Genomic DNA, 20,441 nt, shown 5'->3' on the forward strand with positions numbered 1-20,441 from the left:
ATTTACTTAAGTATTGTACGCGAGTACAATTTTGAGGTATTTGTACTTTACTTTACTCCGATTTCCAGTACTTCTACTTCTACTCCATTACATCTCGGAGGCAAATACTGTACTATTACTCCACCACTTATTATTTGACAACTCTTGCATTGTGAGCTTGTAGATATGCTATATAAGAGCTTTAGCCACCGCTCTCTGCTGGGACGTCCCATGGAGGACAGGGAAGCGTGCAGACTGATTGGTCTCTGCTGGGACATCCCATGGAGGACGGGGCAGTGTGCAGACTGATTGCTCTCTGCTAGGACGTCCCATGGAGGACAGGGCAGTGTGCAGACTGATTGCTCTCTGCTGGGACGTCCCATAGAGGAGGACAGGGCAGTGTGCAGACTGATTGCTCTCTGCTAGGACGTCCCATGGAGGACAGGGCAGTGTGCAGACTGATTGCTCTCTGCTGGGACGTCCCATAGAGGAGGACAGGGCAGTGTGCAGACTGATTGCTCTCTGCTGGGACGTCCCATAGAGGAGGACGGGGCAGTGTGCAGACTGATTGGTCTCTACTGGGACGTCCCATAGAGGAGGACAGGGCAGTGTGCAGACTGATTGGTCTCTACTGGGACGTCCCATGGAGGACAGGGCAGTGTGCAGACTGATTGGTCTCTACTGGGACGTCCCATAGAGGAGGACAGGGCAGTGTGCAGACTGATTGGTCTCTACTGGGAAGTCCCATAGAGGAGGACAGGGCAGTGTGCAGACTGATTGCTCTCTGCTGGGACGTCCCATAGAGGAGGACAGGGCAGTGTGCAGACTGATTGCTCTCTGCTAGGACGTCCCATGGAGGACAGGGCAGTGTGCAGACTGATTGCTCTCTGCTGGGACGTCCCATAGAGGAGGACAGGGCAGTGTGCAGACTGATTGCTCTCTGCTGGGACGTCCCATAGAGGAGGACGGGGCAGTGTGCAGACTGATTGGTCTCTACTGGGACGTCCCATAGAGGAGGACAGGGCAGTGTGCAGACTGATTGGTCTCTACTGGGACGTCCCATGGAGGACAGGGCAGTGTGCAGACTGATTGGTCTCTACTGGGACGTCCCATAGAGGAGGACAGGGCAGTGTGCAGACTGATTGGTCTCTACTGGGAAGTCCCATAGAGGAGGACAGGGCAGTGTGCAGACTGATTGCTCTCTGCTGGGACGTCCCATAGAGGAGGACGGGGCAGTGTGCAGACTGATTGCTCTCTGCTGGGACGTCCCATAGAGGAGGACAGGGCAGTGTGCAGACTGATTGCTCTCTGCTGGGACGTCCCATAGAGGACAGGGCAGTGTGCAGACTGATTGCTCTCTACTGGGACGTCCCATGGAGGAGGACAGGGCAGTGTGCAGACTGATTGCTCTCTACTGGGACGTCCCATAGAGGAGGACAGGGCAGTGTGCAGACTGATTGCTCTCTACTGGGACGTCCCATGGAGGAGGACGAGGCGGTGTGCAGTGCAGACTGACTGATTGGGGAGAACATGTTGGCTGAGCTCCAACACTCGATCATTCCGTCTGAAGGCTGGACTGTCATCACATGTGGCTAACGAGGCCCGTGTGGTTTATTTCACCAGTTTTTTGGGACATAACTCGTTGGGTATGTCCGTCTGTGGTCTTGCCAGCTTTGCTCTATATGGGATGATTAATGGGGTGGTTCTTTATAGTGTACTTTGCCGCTGACGTTTCCAAAAGCGAACAATAACATAAGCATAACGTATGGAGATGGTAATGCAAAAGGCACATTGTATTTTACGTATTTATGGATATAAGCTGCTGAATTGTTTCAGGTTTCTTTCACTATACATTTCTCAAGATTTCCGGGGGCGGATTTATTTATAGTCAGTGAGAGAGAGAGAGAGAGAGAGAGAGAGAGAGAGAGAGAGAGAGAGAGAGAGAGAGGAAACTGGGAGAGAGAGTAGGGGAATGACAAGGAAGTTGCCGGATAGGAAAAACTGTTCGTTCCCAGTTCGATCCCGCGCTCCCCCAGATTTAGTGTCAAAGTGTCCTTGAGCAAGACTCTGAACCCCTAGTTGCTCCCGATGAGCAGGTTGGTGCCTTGCATGGTTTCAATTTAGGCATTTAGCACACTCTTAATCCAGAGCGATTTACAGAAAGCAAGAACAACAAAAAAACATAATAATAATAATATATCATATACAATATAAATAACAATAGTCATCATGAATCATACATAAGCTAAGAACCTAACGGTGGAACCTAACGGTCTGCCAGGCTCGAAAGTCAAACCAGGGACTTGTGGTGTGCCCTAACCATTCGACTAATCGGCCGCCCCTTCACTACAGGTTTAAAAAGGGACCCTTTGCGGGTTCCATTCCCACCGGGGACGCTGGGGGGCGTGTTCTCTCCCTACGCGTCATCAGCACCCATACCCTATGGGTTGGGGGTGTTGGCGAAAGAGCCTTTCTGTGTCGAGTTTGCATGTTCTCCCCGAGTCCCCTATAGGGTAGGTAGTAGGTACCCTCACAAAAAAGCAGGAGAGTAGCGTGTGGGAGGAATTTGATACCTGGAGTGGGACACATATGGCTGGCAGAAAGGGTCCAAAGCTAAGCTGAACCATTCTTATACAAGTCTGAGATGCATATAAACTCAGCAACCAAAGTTAGGAAACTTAACTTTTTAGTCCATTATTTCTCCACTTTAATAATATCAATTGGTATTTTATATAATTTTAATCGTTGATACAGCATATGAGCATAACTGTCTTCAACAAGACAGTCTAAGGCCCCCATTTACACTGGCACCCAAATCTAGCCTGAATCAGATCTGTGCCACATCCAGGTTGGAATCTGATTTATTTAAGTAAGTCTAAACATAAACAAGTCACATGGAATCGGATTATTACAAATGCCACTTGAACCATTAACATTAACATAACATTTAGAGGTGGTTTCAAATCTGACGCAAATCTGATTTCAGGAGATCCGTGTCAGTCTGAACGCAGTAACCCGTTCTGAATCGGATTTCCATGTAACTCGTTTGTGTTTAGACTTATTTAAACCAATCAGATTCCAATCTGGATGTGGCACAGATCTGATTGAGGCTGGATTTGGCTGCCATGTCTGAACATCTAAATGGGGCCTAAAATGAAGAAGCCAGGCTGATGAAACGGTTTCCTTTCGCAAAAGGAAAGGAAACAAAAGTCCCGATTATTAATCATGACTTTTGTTTTGCCGAGCTTGACGGCTTTGAACAGCTGACACGTTCACATTCCACCGTATTTTCTTACAGCAGAATAACAGGGCGGTTCACAATGATGACGGACATCTTTTATAGCTAAAAACCAGAACCCTCTCGAGTGTGCTTTATCAACCTCAACACTATAGGCTATTCCAGGAAGTGCTCTCTCTCTCTCTCTCTCTCTCTCTCTCTCTCTGGAGTGAGGAGGAAGCAGTGATGGGTGGACCACACACACACGCAGTGGCACCCAGGCCCACACCTCCACGTTTAGGCGGATGGTTTATTTACACTGCGGGGCCCTAGCACGAAGCACGCATATTCTCCCATTCAAAAAAGGGAATTACATCTGACAACAATTTCGCTAATGTTTTTGAACTCCCGGCTCCTCCTCCTCCCAGTGTCGAACATCCCCAACAACGAAGCGGAATGCCCTTCTGCAAATACATTGTAGAAAAACGAGAAATGTTTTATCGCGGGCAATAGTACTTTTCTTTGGCGTCCAGCACAGTACGCCCACACGTATCCCGTTACCCCCTGTTTATAGTCCGCAGTAGAGGAAGAATACTTATATATATTTTTTGCAATATATAATATTACTGCCTTACATTAAAACCTACACTTTGCGTGTTTTGTGTGAAACCAGAAAGCCACAAAGCATATTAAACTCCAAAGAGTGTACACATGGATGGACCTTGTGTTCAGTCTTTGGAGTGAAATTAAGGATTTAAATGTATATTTGGCTAATAATGAGGGTTAGGGTTACAGGGCTGCGCACGCACGCACGCACGCACGCACGCACGCACGCACGCACGCACGCACGCACGCACGCACGCACGCACGCACGCACGCACGCACGCACGCACGCACGCACGCACGCACGCACGCACGCAGCCACGCAGCCACGCACACACGCACCTAATACTAACCTCCAGTTTTGAACTAATCTCAGCTCAAATAACTTTGTCAACCAGGAAAACAGCATTTATTTTGATAAGATCGATTTCTCAAGTTACTACAGTGGTGTACTTATTGGGACAACTGGCCCTCATAAGTAGAGTTATGCCACGCGCGCGCACGCACGCACGCACGCACGCACGCACGCACGCACGCACGCACGCACGCACGCACGCACGCACGCACGCACGCACGCACGCACGCACGCACGCACGCACGCACGCACCTATAATCTACCATCATGCCCATGCATATACAATACTGTACAGTACGTGTGGAACAAGAGGGACCACCAATCCGAGTAAATTTCCGCACACACTCCAACGGACACGCTCTTGGAAACGAACCGCACGTCGGACCCTTAAATCTATGCTTGCTTGGCACATTCCCGTAACGCCGCTGCCAACTGGACGCCGTGGGTCAAAAGGCCAGCCATTCCTTAGTCGGGAGAAACAGAGCAGCTATTTTGGAGGTGCTCAGTGTACCTTACTTAAAGGGTGTGAACCTATATGTGAGCCTGCGGTGTTTATCACACACTCACCCCCACACACGCAGATTGAAAGGGGACCACTGTGCTTCATCATGCCTCTTGCACACATCAGCACAGACCACTACAGAGCATTCACATCATAAAACGCAATCTAACCTCTTTAAAATTGGCGTCCGTATTTTGGGCATGTCATTATTATTGTAGGGGCGGCCGTAGCTTAGTGGCTAGAGAGAGAGAGAGAGAGAGAGAGAGAGAGAGAGAGAGAGAGAGAGAGAGAGAGAAAGGCCGTCTGGTATACTCAGATACTGGGGAAGTGCCTGGCAGTGGCATGCAGTCAAGTTGACCTACATAGTATCAACGGAATCCTTCAAACACACTCCCTCTTGAATTGCACTTTCTGATTTTTAATCTGCAGCCCCCTGCAGGGGTGTCACACACACCTCAGGACCCCTAACATTTGAGACCAGGAGAGGGTGAGGGAGAGTTTCTTGACCACCCAGTGCACCACCCAAAAAGCCCTATTTTTGCCCCCCCCCCCCCCCCCCCATCAGACGAATGCCCATGGCTGAGGAACGAGTTGCACTTGAGAAGTCTCTGCATCGAGGTTGAATATGAAAGCTCCTCAACATTTTCAGTTTCAAGAAAGAAAGAAAAAGTGAAAAAGATATATATTCTTTTGTCCAAAATGAGTTAATAGCGCAGCAAGACTCTAGGCATACTAACTAGAGTGTGTCTGACAAAGGTTTCAGAGCTTAAATCGACATGTAAATGTGAAATAAAAGCTTAAACAGGCCCTGTGAGTTATAAGAACAGAGCCAGCTGTGTGCCATTCAATACGAGCAATGTCAGTATGCAGTAATACGGTGCATGTTTAAGTCTTGTGAATCAGTCCCTTGTGCGTGCAGGGCCTGCATGCACGCCATGCACCTTAGCCCTTAGGCCAAATCCTATTAGGCAATATTTATTTAAAAAAACAATAAAAAAAAAAAATTGTAAAAACAGACGATCTACATTGACATTGTGAGTTTGTAGATCGTCCATTTTCACTATTTTAAAATGCTTTTTTTCCCCCAAATAATATAACATTAGCCATATATGCGATAAGGTGCCATGCAAGATAGGGCCCATAATACTCTTGCAGGTGAGACATCACTTGGCTGCAGATCATATCAAAGTATGTACAAGTGACAGTACACAAATATATATATCTATCTATACACCCACCTAACCTCCACCACTGTCTGGACCTACCCTCCTAAAATCGAGACGTCCCACCCAGTGATTCATTGCAGTTGGGAGACATAATCATGTCAAAGAGACGACGGTCTCCTCTCCAGTCACATTATGAGGCACCCAGCAAGGTTGACCGCTCACGTCGGCCTGAGAGTTAGACGCATCGTGTCACATGAACCAAAACACACAAAAAAACAGCCGATCTACAGGCTCTCGATAACGCTTGGACATTGGCTATTTTGGGTGCACGACGCCGGCACATATAGGCCTACCCATGTATAGCCTATAAATCAGGCTTCATAGATGAAGTTGTCGATAACGAAGGCGTAGAAGTGACCTGTGACTAGTACGTATTAACAGCTCCAACGTCAGAACCGGGCGGTCGGGGTGTGTGTGCGTGTGTGTGTGTGTGTGTGTGTGTGTGTGTGTGTGTGTGTGTGTGTGTGTGTGTGTGTGTGTGTGTGTGTGTGTGTGTGTGTGTGCGTGCCTGTGAGGTATATTTTGCAAACATCCAGGAGAGCTTTTCGCCGGCTGTAAATACACACGTACATGATGCGGTGTGGATCACGGAGGCCACATACCTCTGCACTGAGCTGCCTGTCAGATACCTTGTTGACGGCTCGTTGCTGCAAAGGGGTTATGGACTGCATTTATATACAGTTGGGTGCCACCGATATTGTCCCTTATCATTTGACCCATTTAGGCCTGACCTCAACATTTAAAAAAAATCCTTCTAAATCCTCCAGTTTTCTGAAATACATATTTTCACGATTTTTCAAAAATAGCAGACCTACAAGCTCGTAGCGCGCCACTCGGTGGCGCGCTATGAGCTTGTAGATCTGCTATTTTTCAATAGCTAAATTATAACATAATGTTTAAAACACCAAAAGGGGTTCCCGCCCAAAATGGGTTAACTGTCCTTTTGCGCAGATCACGCAAACCTCAGCAAAAAGAAAAGGACAATATCGATGGCCTCCAACTGTAGCACTTTTCTCTAAAGCGTTTTACAATGAATTTACCATTCACACGCAGGAATACGCACACCATGTGTGTGTGTGTGTGTGTGTGTGTGTGTGTGTGTGTGTGTGTGGAAACCATGCAAGGCAACCAACCTGCTGAGCGGGAGCAGTTAGGGGGTTCAGAGTGTCTTGCTCAAGGACCCGTCGACACGTACAGTATAGCCAGGAGGGGATTGGAACCTATAGCCTCTGTCCCAGGATTACTCATCTGCGAAAAGAGAAGAAACAAAAAACCTGGTCACAACTTAAGGCAGAGAGTGTATGTAATCACAAGGCTTGTTTCATTCACGGAGAATGTAAACGTATTTGTATAAAGCGTCAACGTCATGTGCTTGAGCGGTATACTTCCGCCAAAATCCTGCAACTTCCGCACCGAAAAATATGATACACTCTACAGCGTATAGGTCTTGTACAATGCAGCGTGGATCGAACGTGGAACCTTCGGATTCCGAGACGACCGCTCTACCTCCTCCTGAGCAAACTGCATGCCACTCTCGTTCACTTGTAATAAAACTAAAGGTAATAATAAAGCAGAAAGGCGCAGTGCATTCCAGCCACGTCCAGAGGGGTGTTAGTATTTATAAGTTGCGAGCATGCGCTTGCCTGCATGGCGTGCCTCGCATGCCTCGGCTGGCACCAGAACGGTCCCCATTAAAAGGCCCCCAGCATTCCTTAAAGCCCTCGATGTATAAGAAGACGCACAAGGCCTTTTCATCACACCCACCGGCATGGAACATTATCTGTCCTCGCACACAATATTGTCCTCGGAAATCCATTGTCCTGTCCAAAACATCGACGGTGCCAGGGCTGTGATAATGAGTTTGCATTGGAAGCTGGCCAAGTTGTTGATATTTGATGTGACGGGGTGTGTGTTAATCTTTAGCGTTGAAAAGAAAACATCCCTTTTTCCCACGTGTGTCACACATTTTAGCACTTCTGTTCAGATCACCGTAATCATATACAAGTATAGGAAGCTCACAGAGAGGACAAGATGTCCCTCTGTCTGTCTCGTGCATATCTGAAAACCGTCTGACAGACCAATTAAATCAACTTCAACTCCGGGGGGGAAAAAAATCATCATTGACAGAAGAAGATAGTGTAAAGATCTATGAACTGGAGAGATGATGGGCAGCAGTTTGGGCAGCTGTGGCCTAAGGGTTAGAGGAGCGCCCTTGTTGCCGAAAGGTTACTGGTCCGATTCCCCGGACGGGCAGGAAAAAAAATCTGGGTCGGGAAGTCCCTCTCCCAACACCGCTGAAGTGCCCTTGAGCAAGGCACTGAACCCCCAACTGCTCCAGTGGAGCTGCTTAGTGGCCAACAGTATGAGACTGTGGTTGTACTGGTCAGCTCCCAGGTTTTAAGTTTTTAAATGTTTTTTTATTCTATTTATCTGGCTGTGCTTTTTTATGGATTCCTGTAGTTTTTTAGGACTTATTTATATTCGTATTTGTATTAGTATTGTCTTGCACTTGATATATTTATTCTTGTATGAGCCTGTCTGTCTGTGTGTCTCTATGTGCAGGGTGTTGCTGAAAATGAGCACTTGTGCTCAGCTACTACCCTGGGTAAAATAAAAGGATAAAAGATCCACTTCTTGGTATTACTGTAGTAAAGACTTGAGCAGCAGCACTGTCTGAATCAAGTACAATTGTCTTATTGTTTTTGTGTTTGTTTGTTTGTTTCAAGACCTGTAAAGACATTTTCTACTACTAGATTTATTGATGATATAAATGCAGGGGGAGGTTTTTTTTCCAAATCCCGCCGCGGCTACCATAGTATGTCCAAAATGTTTTATCCAATTGACCAAGAAGCAGGGATAAAATCCTATCCCCAGAGATGAAAATGAAATGCCAGAGGGGTATATCAAAAACAGAGGCATGGATTCCCCCCAGAACCCCCCACCCCCCAAACAAATCCAACCCTGCTCTCTCAAGGATATCAAACGGATTTGGCTGCAGCCTATCGCGTGCAAAGTTTCCATTGCTCCATCCCTATATACTGCTTCAAATAAAACTGACATCTAACATGCTTATTCTTAGCCTCCCAAACATCCACTACAATATCTGTCTAATGCACAGCAAAGGCCTGCAGGCTTAACCCAAAGCATGAGAACACATTGTCTCACGGCCGGCGGGCTTATAGTAACTCTCGCTTATACAATTTACAATTTAGGCATTTAGCAGACGCTCTTAATCCAGAGCGACTTACATTAGGCAAGAACAAAAGTATGGGAATACATCACATATATAAAATGCATTTATCAAGAAACATGCGTAAGCTAAGAACGTAACTAGAACATATCTATATAATGACACTATACATATTAAATATACATATATACTATACTATGCTATACATATGTACTATGATGTGCTATGACTACATACAATGCAACTATAGTGCTGTCTACATGACATGCTATAAGTCTGTTTCAAGTGCTATCTAAGTCTAAAAAGTGCTATCTAAGGGGGTAGGATAAGTGCTATGGGCCATGATGGAGTCTGAAAAGGTGGGTCTTCAGACTACGGCGGAAGATTGGGAGTGATGCTGCAGTTCTGATTGCAACGGGGAGTGCATTCCACAGTTTTGGGGCCAGAAGGGAGAATAGTTTGGGACGTGTGGAGCGTTGTCCCGGCGTTTTTAGTGAGGGTACTTCCAGCTTTCCTGCGTTGGCTGATCTGAGTGCGCGGGAGGGTTTGTAGGGTTCAATCATGCTTGCAAGATATGGGGGAGCCATATAACGCTCCTTTTGCTCGTGCGGGCGACCAAAATTAACATTTCCAAGAAACTGCGAAAGACTTGCGTTGGTTGACACTGTAATGCACATGATGCCGAGTGTTAGTTTAACTCAGCAGGGGACCCTCGTACGGTTCCATCTTTACACTGTGAGTTAAATTAGTACTGTTGGTTACAAGCGTGGTGTTAAAGGTATATTCAGTGATTTCACTTAATTCAAATATGACTTCTTTTTTGTTTTGTTGTGATAATCATCCCTACTATAGTGTTCTGACCATATAAGGAGTTCCTCCCTGTCCCTTAACCCCTGGAGTAAAAAAAAACATTAGGTTTCGTTTTTTGGCTATATGGCCCAGCCTTCATTCACTGGTGGCCCAGCCTTTATCCACTCAGGATAGAGAGGGGCCTTCTGCCAATCATGGTCGAGCGGGGGCGGGCCTTAGTGCGCGACTGCGCGTGGTGTTGGCCTGTTGCGTGTGTCCCCACTGTAGTGCGTGTGCATGTGCACATCTTGTTACCGGGGCGGACCGGGCGGTGTTTCCAAATCACTGCATGCTCCTTTAAGTTATGGCTGTCATGTATACTGTCACACATACTGGACGTGAAAATAATCCGTAATACAAGTAAAAAATCACACCCGTGTGAACTGAGTGGTGCAAATCCCCCCCCCCCCCCTCTCTCTCTCTCTCTCATTAGCAGGCAACTGTGCAGCACTATCTCTCTCTCTCTGTTTCTGGCACAACAGTGCCACTTTTGGTACTCATTGGTACTGGTGCTCATTAACGTCACACACAAACATAGTCACACACATAGTTGAACAACATGGACATTGCTGTTCCTTGGAGTGGTTGCACCACTCAAAAATACTCATATTGCAGAATGTCCCATTTCAAGTTTAAAAACAAGTTTTAAAATAGCCAATCAACAAGCTCACAATGTGTTGTGCCGCATACAAATACCTCAAAATTGTACAGTACAGTACAGTACAGTACAGTACAGTACAGTACAGTACAGTACAGTACAGTACAGTACAGTACAGTAAATGTAATTTCTACCACTGCTCGTGACACTGTTTATACGGACGAATGGTCTAATTGTACCTAAACGGGAGGCTAGGTTACAGCCAGTGTTGTTTTTGGCAGCACATTTTTATTTTAGTTTTAGTCTCTTCAATAGTTTATTTCATTTCAGTCACATTTTGGTCAACTGGAATGTTTTAGTGTTAGTCTAGTTTTACTCGACTAAATATCATAAGATTTTAGTTGACTAAATCTACAGTTTTTTTTTTTACATTTGCTGAAAATAGCCGATCTACAAGCTTATAGATCTGCTATTTTCAGCATGCAACCAAGTGTAAAATGACTAATCCTGGATCTCTTGTCCACTAGTCCCTCCCTGACATATTAGTCTAGTTTGTATTTGTCGACGAAATTGTCAATATATTTAGTCTTAGTTTTAGTCATCGTAGCTTAGTTTTCATTTAGTTTCCATTTAGTTTTTGTCAGTGGAAAAATGACGAAAACAACACAGGTTACAGGCACAGTATAGGGTCTTTACTCTTTAGAGGCTATACATGTGATGTACAGTACTGTACATACAGTATTAGTGTGAACATCTGGGGATGAACAGAGTTATAATAAACTGGCTCGTGATTCAGGCCATACGTGACAGATGTTTGCATTTAAATACAGTATTACACTGGATTAAATTAGCCTTTAGAAAATTCCTCCGCACGCACGCACGCACACGCACACACACACACACACACACACACACACACACACACACACACACACACACACACACACACACACACACACACACACACACACACACCAAGCGGGACCCAAAGTTTTTTATCAAGTAGGGTGAGCTAGCTGAATCGAGACCACATATAGGAAGAGGAAAAAAATCCTTCCATGTCCAAAACTGTTACTTTTCAGGAAATTAAAGAAGGAAAAAAAAGTGATTTTCATTTGTTAAATATGCATAAAACCTACAGACAGACTTAATCACTTTCAAGATGACACCACTATTCTGGGCCTTATACAGTAGGTGTCTTTTTTTGGGGTGGGGGGTATCTTTGCCTTTTGTGTATACGGGTATGTAAGCTGACAGGAATTGTGTTTCTAAGACAAATATAAAAAGGTCCATAGACTTGGCTGCCACAGGGGGGCATGCTGAAAATTGGGGGGGGGGGGGGTCCTGCCTAAGACAAACGTAAAAAGTTCATAGACTTCCACATGACGTCATGTCTGAAAGCCAGGCGTTGGAAGGGGGCTAGCTGAGCCCCTCGGAAAGAAGATTAAAAGTCGGGTCTGTGCCCGACAGCGACGTCGATACAGGCCTACTCTGCTGTATATCCAGATAAGGAAACAACGTAGAGCATGTAGCTATAGTTCTCTGTGAGGCCTGTGTCCCTGCATGTAGCTATAGTTCTCTGTGAGGCCTGTGTCCCTGCATGTAGCTATAGTTCTCTGTGAGGCCTGTGTCCCTGCATGGATACTACAGTTACAGCCAGGGAGGAAGCAGTTTCACATTAAAAGGCCCAGGGGAAGACACCGTTGCCGAGAGAGAGAGAGAGAGAGAGAGAGAGAGAGAGAGAGAGAGAGGAGAGAGAGAGAGAGAGAGAGAGAGACAGAGACAGAGACAGAGACAGAGACAGAGACAGAGACAGAGACAGAGACAGAGACAGAGACAGAGACAGAGACAGAGACAGAGACAGAGACAGAGAGTGTGTTCCTCATCCAAAAGGAGGCCACAGGGATCCATTAGACCCATCGGAGGACAGAGGAAGAGAATGAGAGAGACGGAGAAAGTCATTTGAGTCCCTGGGGAGCTACAACGATGGGTCACAACAGACCTATTAGAAATAAATAATTGCGGAAAATGAAACGATTATCATCCTTCCTTTCCCCCATGATGAGCTTGTTCTGTCAATAGGCTTGGTTCACTGGCTGATTAGCAGTGTTGCCAGATTTTGCGAGAGAAATAAGCAACCAGGTGTGTGATGCGACAGGGCAACGACAATAAAAATAAAAATAAATCTTGAAATATTTAATTTAATCTGGGGTCCTTGCCATGGAAATGTTTAAGAACGACTGACTCAGTAAACAAACCTAAAAAAGTAACTTAAAAAACAACAAAAAAAGCTTAAAAATGAGAAAAAACGCAACTACCAATATACCCAATAACAAGCAAGAAATCACACAGAAGAAAAAAACAACCACCCAAGGTCGTTTTTAATAAGCAGACCTGGCAACACTGGCTGATTAGCTACTGAGGCTAAGGCTATAATGTGTTTGCACAGGGTGTAATGTAAACAAAGGTGTTCACCGTTCTCACCGGCAGGATTCTGCTCCATTAAACAGGGTGGTAGTTGTCCAGCGCTCCATAAAACAGGGTGGTATAGTTGTCTGTCCAGCGGTCCAGGCCAAGTGAGAAACACCGGCGTGCATTCACACTTTCACCACCTGAAAGCAAAGCAAGGGAAATGCCTCTGAAATTGCTCTAGAGAATGTCGGGGAGCCAAATGGACACATGGCTAAATGCCTCAAGTGTGCAGTGCAGGGTTAAATGGTAAATGATAAACTACCATTTAAATTACACCTATATAAGGCTTCCTCCAAAGCACTTTACAATGTTACATTCACACACACCAATGCCGGAGGAAACCATGCAAGGCACCAACATGCACATCGGGAACAATTAGGCATTCAGAGTCTTGCTCAAAGACACTTCGACACTAACTCTGGGGGAGCCCACAGGGTTCGAACTGGGAACCTTGCGGTTTCCATCTGGTCACTCTACCCCTGAGCCACTGCCGCCCCAAGGATTCCACTCCATGCAATTCGGGGATGTGTTTTTGATTGATTTATTGATTTATTAACAGTTTTCAGAATTATAGTACAATACAAAAACTGTTAACTGTGAGTGGACGACACCCATAATGCATTACACTTGTTTACAATAGGGCCCACCATTTTCAATTCATCAAAACATTTAGAGACGTATGAATATACACTTCTATATAAGTAAAAACAGGAAATCATCATAGAGGAGGTAAAAAGGGAAAATAAACATATACAGTGAGAGGGAAAAGGGGTGGGTGGGGGATTCAGATTTTACGTGGGCCAGTTTCGAATTGCAGCCGTCCGTAGGTGGCCTTTGAGAGCAGTTTTGAAGGAGTCAAGGGAGTGTAGGCATCTTATCAGGCCTACCGTACTGTATGTGTGCATGTTCTTGCGTTAAGTTGCGTATAGCATACAGTATAAAGTGTTTTATTTTTGGTATAAAACTGTGCAACCTGCTAGCTACATTAATGCAGGATGCAACGCGTGACACAATGTTTTATGTACACGACGTATAACTTGCCAGACCAGGACCCTGGGGTCAGGAAATGAGATATGATTATGAAGAAATAAAAATGTGCTGCCATTTGTCATGCTGTTTTCCCTGTTCCTTTCCGCTTTGGACAAGAGGTGAAAAGCGGAGGCCTCTCATGTTAAGAAGGCTATAAGGTACATGGCAGTAAATGCAGTACGTGAACTACATTACCCATCGGCATCTGGACTGCAGTTTGCCATGGCTGCTAATCACATTGCAGCCATGCAATGTGAAGCCGTGCGTCCGTGTGTGCGTGTGTGCGTGCGTGCGTGCGTGCGTGCGTGAGTGTGTGCGGTCCTTGGCTGGAATAATGTTGGAGACCCCTGGCCTGGACAATCATATTCATAGAAAGACAATCACACTCCTGTGAACTGAGGAGCATGTCACTTCTTTAAACAAACGCCATACTCTGTGTTTGTTTAAAGTGCTCTAAACAAATGTTACACAGTCCATAGACTTCTGCCATCTATCTATCTATAAATGCACCAAGTCTCTGTGTGTACGTACGTCTGTAATCCCCCCCCCCTTCTTTTTCATGTCAAGGTCCCCCAAATTGACACTTATTAGCCCACGGAAAAGATATGCCAGGGACCCCGTATAAGAGAAGATTGTTTACGGCTCTCAACCATTTTAGTTTTAAGGACCCCCAGTTTGAATCAGGCTACGGACCCCCATGTAGCCTAATGGTATTTCAATTTCTGGGAACCCCAATTTATTTTGTAAAATCAATGCTAATTTAACTCTGAGAGTGTACAAAGGGAACCAAATGGACCCGTTTGTACACTCTCTCAAGAGTTAATCCGAGTTACAGACCCATAAGGGTCCATTTGGTTCCTATAACAATCTATCATTTAGCTGGGGACCCCCAGAAACTCCCTCAAGGACACCTGGGGGTCCCCGGACCCCACTTTGAGAACCACTGTCCTGTAAAAAAATGACATGTTTGCTGCTCGGGCGGGAACCCCTTTTGGTGTTTTAAACATGGTTATAATTTAGCTATTGAAAAATAGCAGATCTACAAGCTCATAGCGCGCCACTCGGTGGCGCGCTATGAGCTTGTAGATCTGCTATTTTTCAATAGCAGATCGTGAAAATATTTCGTGAAAATATTTATTTCAGAAAACTGGAGGATTTAGACGATTTTTTTTAAATTTTGAGGTCAGGCCTAAATGGGTTAATGCACTCGGAAACGACCGAAATGAAACATGAACCGATATTGCTCTTAACCCGTCGGGCGGGCTACGGAGCGAGATGGGTAGCGGCCTATAGCGGGGGGAATTACACGTCCATATGGTGATGCTTAGCACAGGGATATCACCTCCAGTCTAACCCATTTAGACCTGAGGCCGATTCTAAAAAGAAATGGCTTCTAAATCCTACACGTTTTCATGAAAATCGTATGTTTCCATGTCAGTGGTTCTCAACCCTTTTCATGTCAAGGACCCCTAGAATTATCTATATTTATAAAATATGTTGTCGTCCCCCCACAGAAGCAAAGATTTAAGTTAAAAACGTTCACCCTGAAAGAATATATATTCAAAGATTTGCGCCACATCCTCACGATTTTTCAAAAATAGCAGATACAAGCTCACCAAGTGCCGCGCTAAGAGATTGTAGATCTGCTATTTTTCAATAGCTAAAGTATAACATAGCGCTTACAACACCAAAAGGGGTTCCCGACCGTCGTCCAGAATGGACTAACAGAGCCAGGGATAATTGCAAACAGCCCGCTGTCTTGGCATCTCACGTCTCCGCCGCCGCAATGGAAGCAGAGTATACGAATGTCTATCCCTCCGACGTATCGCTACCGTGGCCCGCGCCATCTTGAATTTCAGGAGATTTGCATTGATGCAGAATCACAATGACAGTAATCAGAGGCTAATCAGGATGGATGTTGAATCCAAAATTGTTTAGCGGAGAGAGGGGGGGAAGAGTGGTGCGCTATATAGCTATTCAGCAATGGGAAGCAGAGCAAGGATTCTATTTTATTTTTTTGTCAGCCTGTCTGCCCCTCATTACCGTGCTTAATGATAGAGCAGGTAACTCTAGCTTCCGAAAACCCATCGCACTCCTGCAACTCCCCTGTCTTCTCCAAACATCCTCTCTCTCAATCCGTCTTTTGGTTCTTCTCTCCTTCCAGCACTTTCCTCCTCTCTCTCTCTCTCTCTCTCTCTCTCTCTCTCTCTCTCTCTCTCTCTCTCTCTCTCCCTCTCTCTCTCTCTCTCTCTCTCTCTCTCTCTCTCTCTCTCTCTCTCTCTCTTTCATCAGCTCCTCTCTTAAATACAGTATGTCCTCCTCCTGTCCTTTCGTCTTAAATCCCTCTCTCTCCTCCCTCCTTAATCTCCCGATCCGCTCTCGGCTTCGTCTCCAAACCGACCACAGCCCGCTGGAAGATCTCCTCCACATCAACAGCTACGACAGGATAAAAATACACCCCCCAAAAAAATGTATAGCACTATTCCAATGATCCTGGAAGGATTGTGAAGTTAATACAACACAGTAGAACGGGCGGAACTGCTACCTCTGTGACTACGGATAAGCAGACGAAGATGGAGGGAGTGAGGGGGGATGGATGGATTGGATGCCCAGGTGCTTTCCAAACAGCCATTATAGGCTGGAATGCCCCACCCGCATGCTCACCTATTGGAAGACAGAGCACCTATTGGTAGGCAGAGCACTCTATCCACTCTGTCAAGTATGTGTGTGTGTGTGGGGCATCCTTAGAGTATATATTAATAGAGACGGCACCCCGGAGGAAACCCTGAGGCGAAATGGGCATAGTGGCCGAATTTGGTATTGCAGCGCTGGGCCAAACACATGAACGCGCTGGTCCGTTGACTATCATTGCGCACGTTCATGATGACACGTGAACGCTGAACGCGTGCAATGATAGTCAACGGCCAGCGCGTTCATGTGTTTGGCCCAATCCATCCCAGAATGCACTCTGTTCCTACCCGGAAGGAGGAGTGAAATCGCCTCATGCGCTTTTGAGCAACTTAATGCAAGTGGATGGGAGGAGAAATCCGGTGCCGTCTCTATTCATAAATACTCTAAGCATCACACTATATGGAGAGCCTCCGTCCCCACCAGCTATGGGATTTTTAAATCCAGCCTCCATTGAGCCTCCATTATAACCGGTTTTCCAAAGCGCTGTAGGCTATATCTCTAAAGCTTCGAGCTCTGTCCACGGTGAGCCGTCACACATCCCGGCGATCGTAAATCATTTGTGAGTTTGTATCGCATCGCTGAGCACATGTAACTGTTTGTAGTGATAGCTAAGGGGTCTGAGCTAATGCTAACGATGACTGTGCTCACAACAACAGCCCCCCCCCCCCCCCCCACCTTCCCTGAATAACCCGGAAATTAAACAAGGGGCGTAGAGTGAGAGCAGACGCGTTGGCATACGTTACGGGTGCTTATGCTGCCACCTAGTGGCAGTAATGAAGTTAACCCATTTAGGGCCTGACATCAACATTTTAAAAAGGTCTTCAAATCCTGACAGTTTTCTGAAAAACCTTATGTTTCTGTATCAGTGGTGCTCAATATTTAATGTCAAGGACCCCAAAAACTATATGTAATAAGCCTCCGCTCCCCCCATCTGGAAATATGTTGTTCCAGGGACCCCCCCAGAAGTTCACTCTGTATATTCAAAGACTAGAGGCACATTTTCACGATTTTTCAAAAATAGCAGACCTGCAAGTTCATAGCGTGGCACTCGGTGCCGCGCTATGAGCTTGTAGATCTGCTATTTTTCAATAGCTAAAGTATAACATAATGCTTGAAACACCAACAGGGGTTCCTGCCCAAAATGGGTTTTAATGGTGAAGGAGGAACACATGGTCAGCGCACCTGCCACACCCCGACTTGACACCTTGTTGACCTCCTCTGATTTATCTGACACTCAAACAACCTGCTCTCCATAAATGCTTGACCTCCTGCTCTGACTTAAGTTCACCCTCCTGACCCTCGACCTCAGAATTACTCTCGTCATCTCACCCTCCAGGACCCCGCGGGACCCCTCACCTTCCTAACGGGACCCCCCCCCCCCCCCACACACACACACACACCTGTCTAACACCAATATCATTCTATATGAGACAAATAGGTTGCACATCACGTGGTTTTCAGTGGAGTACATAGGCCCAAACTCCAGTACACATCAAAATGTAAAAAACAATCCAAAGTTTCAAATAAGTGGAGGACAAGGTACTCACATTTCCACCAATGAGCCAATGACATGCTACATCTAGGGCGGTGCTAGGGCATTCACTTCTAGTCATTTTTACTAGTTGACTAGTTGCCTAGTTTACTAGTCGACTAGTCGACTAGAGTTGTTTAACTACCTATTATGTGTTTTTGGAAATAAATATTTGTACATTTAAAAACTGTGTACATTGGTGACTATAACTACAATCTACCTGATCTTGAGGCCTACAAAAAAAATCAACTAGTCAACTAGTACCAACAAGGTCGACTAGTGGATTTACTAGTCGACTAGTTGCTTAATGCCCTAGGCGGTGCAATGTGCCAGACTGCTGAACAAGGTCTGAACTCTGCCTGTCGCCGGACTGGCCTGCAATACACTGGACTATATACCTTCTCTTACCATGATGCCAACTGTGTGGTTTTGTGGACGAACTGGCCTGTAGTGAACTGCACCTTAGCTGCTATAAGCAATAATGTCATCAATGGGTAGAACGCTCCCAAAACAAAGCTTCTAGGAACATCTTTGAATGCAGATTGCGGCCCCTAGATGTGTCACAGAGACTCAAATTTAAAATAAAAAGGTAATTCAAATGTTGACATATTATTGGTTATAGCAGCTTTAAGAACACCGGACACTGCACTGATGTTTTTTGCCAACGGCTGATTCGGTCTGGCTTATTAGCCATGCAGGCTATGATACTATACCACTTAAACCCCAGTATATCCGTATCGTGGGGGAAAGCTTTCGTTGTAAATAGCCGATCTACAAGCTCACGCCGTGACGCAACAGAAGCTATCCCCACAATAACAGGGAACAGAGAAGACACTATTATAAGACAGACAGACAGCAGTAGGACGGTGGTATGACATTAATGTGCGAGGTGGGAGAAAGCGGAGTGGGATCCTTATGACTCTGCAGCACACATAACAGCAGATAGAAATAGACTGCAGGGAATCTGGAGGTTATGGTCTGTCTGTCTGTCTGTCTGTCTGTCTGTCTGTCTGTCTGTCTGTCTGTCTGTCTGTCTGTCTGTCTGTCTGTCTGTCTGTGTTTCAATCACACACACAGACAGACAGGTAGGGGGCGCTACACTTCCATACTTACTGCCCTATAGCTGTGTCTGAGCCATTAACCAGCAGCCCTGAAAATACAATGATGAGCCAAAACCTGGACAGCAGTATTGGTGTTGGTGTGCGTGTGTGTGTGTGTGTGTGTGTGTGCGCCGGCGTGTGTCTGTTTGCAGTGACTGCATGTGTTTAAGTCTTTAAGTCTCTTAAGTCTGCACTTGTGTGTGAAATGTGAATTAATACAGTATGTGTCTATCAGTGTGTCTGTATCTGTAAGTGCGTGTCACTGTGTGTGTGTGTGTGTGTGTGTGTGTGTGTGTGTGTGTGTGTGTGTGTCGTCACTAGTAAACAGTATTAGCAGCTTCCTCCGTACGAGCATGCAAATCTCTTGCGCCGTCATCACCACCTCATGGTCAGACCATCTGCAGTGAAAATAGCAGATCTACAAGCTCACAACACGTCGCAGCACGTTGTGAGCTTGTAGATCTGCTATTTTCGGGGTGCAACCCAGCACTATTTAGCTATAGTGGAGATGCGGTGTAACAACATGGATTTCGAAACAAATTTCTTCAACGCCATGGGGGTCCTTGAGGGAGTTCCAGGGGCTACCCACCTAAACGATAGTTTGGAACAAAATGGACCCTTATGGGTCTGTAACTCTGAGAGTGTACAAATGGAACCAAATGGACCCATTAGGGGGGTCCCAGAGATAGAAATGCCATTAAATGGGGGTCTGTAGACTAATATGCATGTCAAACTGCATGGGGGGTCCTTGAAATTAAACGGGTTGAACATCACTGCTAGAACCGTCAAAATCTTCTCTGGCATATCTTTTCAAATGGGGGGTCCGCAGGCTAATTAGTGTCAATTTTGGGGTCCTTGACATGAAATGTCACTCTAGTCTGTGATCGTGTACGCTGGCTTTATTACAGTCTAGTGTGATCGCGTACGCTGGCTTTATTACAGTCTAGTGTGATCACGTACGCTGGCTTTATTACAGTCTAGTGTGATCACGTACGCTGGCTTTATTACAGTCTAGTGTGATCACGTACGCTGGCTTTATTACAGTCTAGTGTGATCACGTACGCTGGCTTTATACAGTCTAGTGTGATCACGTACGCTG

At 45.8% G+C, this 20,441-nt stretch overlaps 1 long non-coding RNA gene across 1 annotated transcript in view; it reads right to left on the minus strand.

Annotated features, from left to right (window-relative positions):
* Window positions 1-7,018: 7,018 nt before the first annotated feature.
* Window positions 7,019-20,441, minus strand: part of LOC306915801 — a 44,702-nt gene continuing 31,279 nt past the window's right edge. Inside the window, exons 2-3 of the long non-coding RNA XR_013788883.1 lie at window positions 13,004-13,131; window positions 7,019-7,130 (exon numbers count right to left, since the gene is read on the minus strand). This is a non-coding gene — a long non-coding RNA (uncharacterized lncRNA). The remainder of the gene's footprint in view (window positions 7,131-13,003; window positions 13,132-20,441) is intronic.

The sequence above is a fragment of the Electrona antarctica genome (genome assembly GCF_951216825.1).
Source record: "Electrona antarctica genome assembly, chromosome: 22".
Lineage (NCBI taxonomy): Eukaryota > Metazoa > Chordata > Actinopteri > Myctophiformes > Myctophidae > Electrona > Electrona antarctica.